Raw genomic sequence first — 13,696 nt, forward strand, 5'->3', positions numbered from 1 at the left:
ATTTATAGTATGTTTAATTCAGGATTGTAATAGTGATATAGGAAATGGTCTATAATAATCAGCATATCATGCATGATAGGAACTGATAAGCTCAAGACCATAGAGTGAGACGCCAGGGTTTTTGGGACTAACTCAAAGACTTTAGAAATACCCTAGGTCCTTGCACATACATATAAATTTGTCCCCAATATTACATATATTAATTAGGGGAAATAATTGAAGTGAATAGGACATAAAAGCCAAATTTTTTAGGTTTCGAGTGATCGAACCCCTGGTGTTCAAAACACCTCGGGCGACTGAACCTTTGACTAGTAAGAAGGTTGACTTGGTGTCAGGAGACCGAACCAAAAATGACCATAGCGTCCACGGTGACCGGACCTTGATTGTGACTTTTCCCACCAACTCGGCAACCCAAACTTCACGTTCAAATTTGCCTCAAGCTACCAAACACATGCGTTCGGCAAACCGAACTCAGGATCGGGCAGCCGAATCACGGTCTTTTGGAAATCACCTTCAGTTCAGCAAACCGAGCCCATATTTGGGCACCTGAACTTCAAAAATTACTTTTTTGAGTGTGTCTGTTTGGGCGACCAAACTAAGGATTAGGCACCCGAAACTCTTGGGTTGGTCCAATTTTTAACCGAGATAAATAGGGTTAAATGGGGTTAATTTTCTTAAACAGTTTTAAAACAATTTTAATAATTACCCCTATGTTTTCAACAGTCATAATTTAGCCCTCTTCTATAAATAGGAGCTCATTTGCAAGGATTAGCATAGGATTAGCAAAATAGATAAAGTAAAATTCTCTAAAAAATCCTAAGCCCTATTTTCTTATACAAACCTTATGCACTCAAATACTTCTATTCTCTTGAAATATCAAAACCTTGTGAGTGTTTGTTGATTGTTCTAGTTTGCTATAATCCCTCACTTGCTCTTGCATATTTAATTTTTGTTTGAGGGTTAAGCAAATGATTTTTTTCCCTTGATTTTATACAATAAATCTTTAGTTGGGAAAAATCTTATAGCTAAGTGGGTCTTTGTATTATTATTGTAAGACTTATTAGGGCTTGTATTTTTGTATGCAAAAATATTTTTTAGAAGCTCATATTTGAATATCTCTTTGTGCTTTGATATTGAGAAAATTATTTCTAAGATATTCTAAATTTCCATTGGTACAAATCTTTGAAACCCTAAACCTTGATTAAAATTTATCTTTACTTAGTTCAAAGATTAGCTTGTTAATACAGTTTTGTGCTTGATTGAATATTGACATGAGATTGAGTGTCTAGCACACGTATAGCACAATGCTTATAGTTCCTATCTTGTTGATGTGCATTGATTGATATTGGTACAAATCTACTTGTGTAAAAAGCATTTCCGTGTACGTAAATTTTTATATCTATTATATTCCAGGCGTGGTCCTAAAGAAGGAGACTAGCCCTATTGAATAGTCTCGGACTGGCTTAGACCCGATAAGGAAAGGTAGGTGCACCATCCTACTAAGATACGGTTGTAGGTTGAGGCCAATCCTGTGAATTGACCTGGTTGTATTAGGTGTCGCTCCATCCGTTAAGTGAGCATTAGTAGAATCCTTGTGCTGGTGAGTCAAGGCGGGGATGTAGGTATTATTGGCCGAACCTCGATAACATATCGTGTGTGCACTGTTTATATTTCTGCAATTTACATTTCTGAACATGTATGTTATTTTGTGAATGCTACGCATGATTTAATTTCCGCACATTTTATTTATCTACGCATTTGGGTTTATGAGTTTATAGACAGATCCTAAGTTGGGTATTACTGTTGCTGATTTGAACATACCTAAGAAGAAATTTTAAATACCCAATTCACCCCCTCCTCTTGGGAATACACCAAGGCTAACAGTTACAAGGTCTTCAATTCTTTATAAAGCACCAATTTAGATAAGGTAATGAGGTGGCAAATTTATTGACTTGTTAAGGCAAAGGAGGCAACACGGGGAGATATTTTATAGGTGATGTGTTGCGAGTAAAATGAGAGATCTCATTTATATGAATAAGATAAGTATTGCAAGTCTTCGTATTCAATTGTCATCATTTGGTTTTCGTTCTTTTTCTTTGATTTATGTTTGCAAGTAATTGCATCATTTTGCAAGTAATTTGTTCATGTTTGTTTTGTTTTGTTTTGACTACATATAGGCATGTTTAGATTATTTTAGTTGGATAATGGTTCTGATTTTCTTAGTATTGGTGTTAGTTTTACCCTGATCCCAAGAGGGGGGGGTGAATTGGTATTTTTAAAACTTAAGCCCTAGGTCAATCTCTTAACACCAGTATATTAACAACCCTATGGTCAATCTAGTGTAAATAATGTAAATGTTTACCAAAAGTAAATAAAGCAATTTAATCAAACACACATGCACCAGAAAGTAGTAAAGTAAGAGTGACATACAGAAATGTTATCGAGGTTCGGCCAATTGCCTACATCCCCACCTTGGCTAACAAGCACAAGGATTACCACTCTAACTTGCTCACTTAAACGGGTGGAGCGCCACCTAAACAAACCAGGTCAATTAATACAAGGCTGACCTCAACCTTTACATACAATTCTTACCAGGCTGGATTACCGCTCCCTCAGGCCACGCCTGGAATCACTCAAATTTTACAATCAAATGGTACAGAAATAGTGCTTTCAAGTAAAGTAGAAATGTACCCAAATACGCACAATCACACACACATCAATAGCATGGATATAGTGTAAGCTCAATGATGCAAGTTTTGTTCAATCAATACTCAACACAGTATAATCAATATGATATTCAAGAGTATTCAACACAAACAGTAACTTGGAATAAAAAACAAGTATTTCAATAGCACATCAATATTCCAAGTATTCAAATCAGATAATCAAACTAATTCAAAAAGAGTTTTCCTCAATGAAAGATGCACAACACTAGTTTGAAAATAAGTACTTGATTGAGAAATCTTTGCACACCAAAAATCAAGTTATTGGATGCTTGCAACAAATATGCAAATATCCTAAGCTTACTTGGTTTATCCTCACACAGATTTATAATGAGCAAATCTGTGGGATAAAGCTAAGCTAAAACTCCCCAAAAGAAATATGGCAATCATTCACTCAAACGGGAGTTTCTAGCAAGCTATAGCAATCTTAAGCAATCTAGAAATGTTCACATAATCTTAGAAAATATCAAACGAATGAAGATTTGAGAGTATTTGGCCAAAAGATGTATTTTCAATAGAGAGGATATTTTGGCTACTCTATTTTCTAATCTTGCCCTAATCATGCAAATGGACTCATATTTATAGCCAAGGGTAAAAATATAATCATTTGGGATATAATGGGAATACTTAAAAAAGTCCCAAAAGATTAAAATCCAATTAGCCCGACTTAACCCAGTTTTACCACGATTAAAATAATTTTAATCGGCTGCGGTTTGGGTGGCTGAACTCAAGTTCGGTCACTTGACAAGACACATGCTGAAAAGGTGGTTAATGACATTCAGTCGCCTGGATAGATCTTCAGCAGCCTGAATCAAAGTCAGTAGTAAAGCTTCATGACTTCGGGTGCCCGGTCTAACATTCAGTGGCCCGAACGCATGTGTTCAGTCGTCTGGGGTTCATTTTGAACTAAAAGAATCGGTCGCCCAAGTTGGTGAACAGTTCCTCTCAAGGAGTTCGGGCGCCCGGAAATGGTATGTCCATTTAAGGGTCGGTCGCTCGAGAGCCTGGTCAACATGTTGACTTGTCACCATTTAGGCACCCAAAGAGTTTTGTACTCCAAGGGTTCGATCGCCTATGCTCTCACAAAATGCTTAGATTTGTTCAATTAGAGCACAATTTCAACACACTTTCTTATATGTTATATGTGTGAGTGTTGGAGCCTAGGGTCTTGCTATGGTCTAATTGAGCTTACAATATATCCTGTAGGCATGATGTGCAGGTAAAAAACATACAAACCACAGCTTAGGTTACTATTACAGACATTAAATTTACAATTACAAATTACAAGTCTTCGGGGTCTTCTTGCTTCTTCAAGTGTCCTTCATTGGGATATTTATTTGAGCCTGCACAAACACTTGACAATCATCAAATATCAGTGTTTGTCATTATCAAAACTGGGTGCGACCTATAAGGTCAACATTCTCCCCTTTTTTGATGATGACAAATACACCATGTAAAAAAAAAAAAGTTATAGCCTTAAGAGGCTCCCCTAACAATATACATCATGTATTTAACCCAATTTTTTTTGCCCCCTACATCTCTCCATTTTGGCAAAGGCAAAAAGGACCATAGGAAAGATTTTGAAAATTTTCGGCAGGGTGTCATTTGTAAATCGGGCTTTCCAAAAAAATCCAGTATAAATAGTAACCTATTTGAGTTTATATAGTCTGACAGTTTATCCACAATTACTCAAACAGTTCAGTATAGTTCAACAATCAATATAAATGTTAATATCACCATGGAGTAGACAAAGGAGTTGTGCATCACAAATAATAAGCAATATGCATTACATTCAATATGATCATGCTATAGATATAAGATATGTGCACACAAACAATAATCAACATTCACAAAGTCTAAGGCAAGTAAACAAATCAACAATGATATTGGTTGCTAAGACTTGTTAAATTTCACTTGAGAGCTCCCCCTAAATTTATGCAAATTATGAGACATCTAAGAAGCCTCTCTACTGTGCGTTAGACCTAACTCACGTCTAATTTGTATGAACCTATCCTCGGGAAATGGTTTAGTGAATATATCCACCCACTGTTCATTGGTGCATACAAACTCAAGAGCCACATCTCCTTTTTGCACATGATCACGAAGGAAATGATGTTTAATCTCAATGTGTTTAGTTTGTGAATGTGAGATAGAATTTTTAGAGATGTTGATTGCACTAGTATTATCACATTTAATCGGTATTGTGTCATAGTGCAATCCAAAATCCACAAGTTGTTGTTTCATATAAAAAGTTTGGGCGCAACAACTTCCAACCGTAATATATTTTACTTCGGTTGTGGATAAGACAACTGAGTTTTGCTTCTTGGAGAACCAAGAAACAAGAGATTGTCCTAAATAATGATAAGTGCCGCTAGTGCTTTTTCTATCAACCTTAATACTGGCAAAGTTAGCATCAGTGTAACTAACAATCTCAAAGGTAGTATGCTTAGGGTACCACAAGGGGAGTATCCTTAGGAGCAGCCTGAAACCTAGCACACATACACACATTAACATAATATCAGGCCTACTAGCAGTGAGATATAGGAGACTCTCGATCATGCCACTATACAATTTTACATCAATAGGGATTCCTTGCTTATCTTTATCAAACTTGATGGACGAGTTCATAGGTGTACCAAAAATTTTGCAATCTTCCATATTAAATTTCTTTAGCAAGTACCTAATATATTTAGATTGGCATATGAAAGTTCCATGATTAGCTTGCTTAATTTGTAACCTTAAGAAGAAACTAAGTTCACCCATCATGCACATTTCAAATTCACTTTGCATGCATTTGGTAAACTTATTACACAACTCATCATTAGTTGCTCCAAAAATGATATCATCCACATAAATTTGAACAATGAGCATATCATCATTTTTGGATTTGATGAAGAGTGTAGTGTCAATCTTGTCACGGGTAAACCCATTTTCTAATAGAAAACCACTAAACCTCTCATACCAAGCTCTAGGAGCTTGTTTCAATCCATACAAGGCCTTAGACAACCGGTAAACATAATCTGGATATTTATGATTTTAAAATCGGGTGGTTGTTCTACATATACTTCTTCATTAATAAAACCATTTAGAAAAGCGTTTTTAACATCCATTTGAAACAATTTAAAATTTTTAAAAGCAGCAAAAGCAAGTAGCATACGAATGGCTTCTAACCTAGCAACAGGAGCATATGTTTCATCAAAATCAATCCCTTCCTACTGGTTATACCCTTGAGCAACTAGTCTAACTTTATTCCTAGTTACTACCCCATTCTCATCTTTCTTATTTCTATACACTCATTTAGTTCCAATCATTGTGTGATCATTAGGCTTAGGAACTAAAGTCCACACTTTGCTTCTTTCAAATTGGTTGAGTTCTTCTTGCATGGACATCACCTAAGACTCATCCTTTATTACTTCTTTAATATTTTTAGGTTCTTCTTGGGGTAAGAAAGCGGAATGATTTACTAGATTTCTCAAGAAGGATCTTGTGGCTACACCATCAGATGGTTCACCTAAGATTTGATCAATGGGATGATTTCTAATGAATTTCCAATCTCTAGGCAACTCCTGATTTTCATTATCCTCATATGATTTTTCATTTTGTTTTGGGTTTTCACTTGCATTGTTTTCAATTGATAATTTATTTAAGCATTTTTTAATATCAATATCATCTTCATCATCTTTCTTAGAAAATTGATTAGCTTCATCAAACACAACATGAATAGATTCAATGACAGTCAATGTTCTTTTGTTGAAAACTCTATATGCTTTGTTATTTAGTGCATAACCTAAGAAAATACCTTCATTAGATTTAGAGTCAAATTTTCTTAGATGTTCATTATCTCTAAGCACAGAGCATTTACAACCAAACACATGAAAATAGGAAATATTCAGCTTATGATTGTTTCACAATTCATAAGGGGTTTTATTATTTGACAGACTAATCGGCACCCTATTCATAACATAACATGCAGTATTAATGGTCTCATCCTAGAAATATTTAGGCAAATTATGTTCATTCAGCATAGTTCTACCCATTTCTTATAGTGACCTATTCTTTCTTTCTACCACACCGTTTTATTGAGGTGTCGTAGGTGTAGAGAAGTTGTGTGATATGCCCTCTAAGTCACAGTATTTTTCTATGTTCTCATTTTTAAACTTCGTACCTCTATCACTTCTAATATGAGTTATTTTATATCCTTTTTCATTCTGAATTCTCCTACAAAGCTTGGTAAATTGTTCACATGATTCATTTTTGTATGCAAGAAACAATACCCATGTGAATCTAGAAAAGTCATCCACAATTACAAAAACATAAGATTTACCACAAAAACTTTGCACAGAATTAAGTCCAAACAAATCTAAGTGAAGCATCTCTTGTGGCCTAGTAGTAGATATGAATTTCTTTTTCTTAAAACTAGATTTTGTTTGTTTACCCATTTGACATGCATCACAAATTTTATCTTTTATAAATGACATCTTAGGCAAGCCTTTTACTAGTTCTTTTTTAACAAGTTTGACAATAAATCCATGTTTGCATGTCCTAATCACCTATGTCATAACCATCTAGCTTCATTTACAGCAGAAAAACATGTCACTTGTTGTGAAATTAAGTTGTCAAGAGAAGTAGTATAAACATTTTCATGACGATTGGCAGTAAAAAGCACTTTGTGATCTAATTTATTTTCTACTATGCATTTATCATTTTCAAAAGATACTTTATATCCTATGTCACACAACTGACTTATTCTAAGTAGATTATGCTTCAGCCCATTAACCAACAAAACATTATCAATAGTAAAAGATGAATCCTTACCAACCTTACCTATCCCAATGATGCGCCCTTTGGCATTCTCGCCAAATGTCACATAGCCTCCATCCTTGGGAACAATTGATGTGAATTTGCCCTTGTCACCGGTCATGTGCCGTGAGCACCCACTATCCAAGTACCACTGGTCCTTGGGGGAGGATGATCTTAAGCATACCTGCAAAATAAGATAAGTGACTAATATTGGTCCCCAAATTTTGTTGGGTCCATGGGGGTTAGTAGCAGGATCTCCCTTAACTACCCATATTTTCCTAATTTTAGCACGCTTATTCCTAAGTGGACAATCATATTGAATGTGACCAATTTGTTTACAGTTAAAGCATCTTATTCTACACTTAGGATCTTTAGGAGGAATATCGGACTTTGACTCACGTGTAAAATGTCCTAAGTAAAGATCAGGTTGTCTAACATTTTCAATACCATTAAAACCAAGACCCTCTTTACTTAAGGAGTTTCTTTGGGCACCAAGTAGTTTTTCAAATTTGCGTTTGCCCTCAGTAAATTTAAAAATGATTTTGGAGTTATCCTCCAATTTTCTCTCAAGCTCAACAATGGTTACATCTTTTTCTTTTAAAATGGAAGCATGAGAGGTTTTTGCAATATTAAATAATTTTGACCAATTTTCACATTTATTTTTCAAATCGTTATTTTCTTTAGTCTTTTTGCCTGACAATTTAGATACACGAATATATTGCAGTTGCAACTCTCTAAATGTAGGCATGCAATTAGAATCACAATCATCAGATAAATAAAATGAAGATAATGAGCTAGAAGATGATACCTCATCGTCGTGTGCCATCAAGTATAGATTGGCGACCTCTGAGTCACTATGGTCTGAATTTGAGTCGCTGTTGCTAAGCTTATCCCATGATGTTCCAGCCTTCATGGCTTTCTTCTTTTTCTTAGCCTCCTTTTTCAGTAGTGGGCAATCTGGTTTGATATGTCCGACATTGTTGCAGTTGTAGAACGTGGGAGCATTTGATTTCTATTTTCTTTTACTTGACTCTCCCTTTTCAGTTGTAGACTCCCTATATTTTTTATATGGTTTCCTGTTCTTCCTGAAAAATCTGCTAAATTTTCTGGTTAGCATGACCATATCCTCATTAGTGTCAGATTCACTGCATTCATTAGATGTGTTCGTGGAAGTTTTTAATGCAGTTACTTTCTTAGCCCTATTATACTCATTAAGTCTCTCATTTATGGCCAATTCATAAGTGATCAGGGTACCTATCAATTCATCTAGGGGTTATCTCTACCCTCAGCAATGGTCGTAGCCTTGGCTTCCCAAACAGGAGGTAAGCCTCTTAGGATCTTCCTAATCATCTCATATGTGGGGTAGGTCTTTCTTAATGCATGCAGTGAGTTTATAATGTATGTGAATCTAGTGTACATGGTCTGAATGGACTCACCTACATTCATCCTAAAGGCCTCTTACTCACTAGTCAACATGTCTATCCTACTATATTTCACATCCCCAATACCCTCATATGTGACTTCTAACTTATCCCATATTTCTTTAGTAGTAGAGCATGCCATAATTCTGTTAAATTCATTTACATCAAGACTACAGTACAAAATATTCATGGCAGTAGCATTTAAACTAACAGCTTTCATATCATCATCATTATATTCTTCTTTAGTCTGTGGAACCCTAGTTGTACCCTCAGTTTTCATAGGGACATAATTTCCCTTAGAGACAATCCTCCACACCTTCCAATCAGTATTCTAAAGGTAGATGCACATCCTCTATTTTTAGAAGGTGTAATTAACGCCACTGAAAACAGGAGGTCATGTGGAAAATGGTCCCTTAGGGAAAGGGGTCACGGAGCTATGAGCCATATGTGATCTTTTGCAAATTAACAGCTAGTCTATGCTACGTGGCTCTGATACCAATTGTTAGCTTTACCGTGATCCCAAGAGGGCAAGTGAATTGGTATTTTTAAAACTTAAGCCCTAGGTCAATCTCATAACACCAGTATATTCACAACCCTATGGTCAATCTAGTGCAAATAATGTAAATGTTTACCAGAAAGTAAATAAAGCAATTTAATCAAACACACATGCACCAGAAAGCAGTAAAGTAAGAGCGATACACAGAAATGTTATCGAGGTTCGGCCAATTGCCTACGTCCCCGCCTTGGCTAACAAGCACAAGGATTACCACTATAACTTGCTCACTTAAATGGGTGGAATGACACCTAAACAAACCAGGTCAATTAGCACAGGATTGACCTCAACCTTTACATACAATCCTTACCGGATTGGATTACCACCCCCTCTAACCATGCCTGGAATCATTCAGATTTTACAATCAAATGGTACAGAAATAATGCTTTCAAGTAAAGTAGAAATGTACCCAAATACGAACAATCACACATACATCAATAGCATGGATATAGTGTAAGCTCAATGATATAAGTTTTGTTCAATCAATACTCAACACAGTATAATCAATATGATACTCAAGAGTATTCAACACAAGCAGTAACTTGGAATAAAAAAAATACGTATTTCAATAGCACATCAATATTCCAAGTATTCAAATCAGATAATCAAACTAGTTCAAAAAGAGTTTTCCTCAATGAAAGATGCACAACACTAGTTTGAAAATAAGTGCTTATTTGAGAAATTTTTGCACACCAAAAATCAAGCTATTGGATACTTGCAACAAATATGCAAATATCCTAAGCTCACTTGGTTTATCCTCACACAAGATTTATAATGAGCAAATATGTGGGATAAACCTAAGCTAAAACTTCCCAAAAGAAATATGGCAATCAATCACTCAAATGAGAGTTTCTAGCAAGCTATAACAATCTTAAACAATCTAGAAATGTTCACACAATCTCAGAAAATATCAAACGAACGGAGATTTAAGAGTATTTGGCCAAAAGATGTAATTTCAATAGAGAGGATATTTTGGCTAATCTATTTACTAATCTTGTCCTAATCATGCAAATGGACTCATATTTATAAGTAGGGGTAAAAATATAACCGTTTGGGATATAATTGAAATAATTAAAAAGGTTCCAAAAGATTAAAATCTAATTAGCCTGACTTAACCCAGTTTTATCTTGGTTAAAATAATTTTAACCGGCTGGGGTTCAGGTAGCTGAACTCAAGTTCGGTTGCTCGACAAGACACATGCTGAAAAGGTGGTTAATGAATTTCGGTCACCCGGATAGATCTTCGGCAACCTGAATCAAAGTCAATAGCAAAGCTTCATGACTTCGGGTGCCCGGTCTAACATTCGGTGGCTCGAACACATGTGCTTGGTCACCCGGGGTTCGTTTTGAACTAAAAGAATCGGTCGTCTTAGTTGGTGAACAGTCCCTTTCAAGGGGTTCGGGTGCCTGGAGATGGTATGTGCATTTAAAGGTCAGTCTCCCGAGAGCGTGGTCAACATGTTGACTTGTCACCATTCGAGCACCCGAGGAGTTTTGTACTCCAAGGGTTCGGTAGCTCGAGCTCTCACAAAATGCTTAGATTTGTTCAATTAGAGCACAATTTCAACACACTTATATATTATATGTTGTGTGTGTGAGTGTAGGTCTTGTTATGGTCTAATTGAGCTTACGATATATCCTGTATGCATGATGTGCAGGTAAGAAACATACAAAGCACAGCCTATATTGCTATTACAAACCCATATTAATTTACAATTACAAATTACAAGTCTTCGAGGTCTTCTTGCTTCTTCAAGTGTCCTTCCTTGGGATATTTATTTAAGCCAGCACAAACACTTGACAATCATCAAATATCAATATTTGTCATTATCAAAACCGGGTGCGACCTATAAGATCAACAATTGATTTTGATGCTTGTGATGGTTTTAATAGTTTAATTGTAAATCTCATGTTTCCTGCTTGTAACCACGATATTCATCGGCTATAAGTGAAGGCTATCAATAAAATTGGAATTTATATATATATATATAAGTGAGGATGATGGGTTGGATCTCAATTAATGGACTAGATCAAAAAGTCAACTTTGGATTTTTTTTTTTTTTTTTTTAACATTTTCTATTTTTGAATAGTTATACATGAAAATAAAACAAGACATAAAATAAATTAGAACCAACCTCCGATCTTCAACTTCTTCTATTTTTAAGCCTAATGTTAGTCAGTCAATTCTTCTCTGATTATGGCCTTCTGCAATCTCCAAGCCTCAAGATCTGCAACCTTTCTAACTCTTGAATTGTAACTTTTATCCAATTTCTTCTTTCTTCACAAACTCTCCTCCAAACTCTCAATTATCCATATGATGTCTCCGTATTTGTGTGTCTCTACGACCCTCAGAAGACCTCTATTTATAATTCTGTTATTAATTCCTAACTTAAATTTGATTGACTAATCAAATTTAACTTAATCAATTAAATTTAAAACTAATTTGATAATTAAGTTGATTAATCAATTTAAATTAATAAATCAATCTCCAGGTTCAAAAACTACCAAAAAACATCTTCGAGTTTAATTTTATTGACAAAATAAACTTTTCATTAATTGACCATAAGTTAACCATTATGTATATATGAAAAAAAATTAATTTTAGCCATTATAAAATGATATTTTTAAAATGGCACATATTTAATAAATTAAATTTAAAAAGTTGGTCAATATAATGTCTTGAAAATTAACTAACTCAAAGACATAATTGATTCTCAAATTAACTAATCTATCTGGTCTAATTGCTTTAGATAACCGACATCAAAATTAGAACAAAAAAAAAATACCTATTATTATTTTTAATTTTTTTTAAAAAAATATGAAAAATAAAAATTACTAATAATTCATAAATTACCTAGTAATTATAATATTACAAATTGTTTTTAAGGTGTAATTTTCATAAAAATTTAATGACTAAACACATCATAAAATCAATAAAATATAGTTCAATATTTTTAAATTCAAGTAACTTAGCAAACATAGACTAAGAAAAAATAAGCTAAAATTCAAAAATTCATTGTTTATAAGTTCAAATTATAAAATGAAATTGTAGTTCTTTTCTATGCAAAATATGAATACTAAATAGATAAATAAAATTCAAATTTATATTAATTGGTTGACAATTATTTGAGACAATTCACCTGACTTTTCTTGATTTTATTCAAATTGTTATGTTATTAAATTTGGTATTCAAATAAACCCAAAAAGCAAGCCACAATTTAACTAACCATCTTATCCTTTTATTTGTTAAAGATATCTTTAGTCATTTAATTTTCATGAAACGCATACAACAAATATTTTTTGTAACAATATAACCGTTTAAGTATTTCTACTGAATTATTTGAATTATTAATTTATTTTTTATAATTTTAATTTTTTAAAATAAAAATTAATTATGTTATCATGCTTATATCTATTGATCGACCTGGCTTAGCCGTTAGGCATTCAATTCACTTATAATTTTAATTTTAAAAATATATTGTAATTAAACTTTTTCAACTTAATTTATTAAATTAATGTTATTTTCTTAATTTATCTTATCAAAATTATGCACAAAGGTAAAATTATCATTTTATTAAAGACAAATTTTAATTTTTTTTCACTATACTTGACGTTGACTAATGGTTAATTAACAAAAAGGTTTATTTTGTGAATAAAATTAAATCTCGGAAAGTTTTGTGATAGTTTTTAAAAATATAAAGGGTGGAATGTCATTTTCTAAGAAGTGAAAAGGTGTTGTGGGATTTTACACTATCCTAATTTAAATGAAACAGGATCCAGTGATGGATGTGAACAAAGAACTAATAAAAAAACAAAAAAAAATTAAATATTTTTTTTCCCAAACCAGTGGGACTATCGTTTAATGAAGTTAGGGACACAATAATCATTTTACAAAATATAACCTTTGTGTCATGGCTTGAAGTGGAAAAGGTTCCAAACAATAATTTGTGCTAGGTATATCATTACAACTTTCTCTTTTTTAAAGCTTCTAATAATTAAATATCATGACTCGAGATTTGAAATTACGAAAGTACTGTATGATTCTAATGAAATTTCAGGGAGTAACAAGCTGTGTACTCTATGCATTACAATCTATACGGGCATGGTGCGATAAAAAGGCATCAGCATGTAAGAAGAAGTTTCGAAAATTCAATTTTAGGTAGATACACTCACGAAACCAACAATATCTATGGATAGTAA

Source organism: Malania oleifera, chromosome 2, assembly GCF_029873635.1.
Source record: "Malania oleifera isolate guangnan ecotype guangnan chromosome 2, ASM2987363v1, whole genome shotgun sequence".
NCBI classification, from domain to species: domain Eukaryota; kingdom Viridiplantae; phylum Streptophyta; class Magnoliopsida; order Santalales; family Ximeniaceae; genus Malania; species Malania oleifera.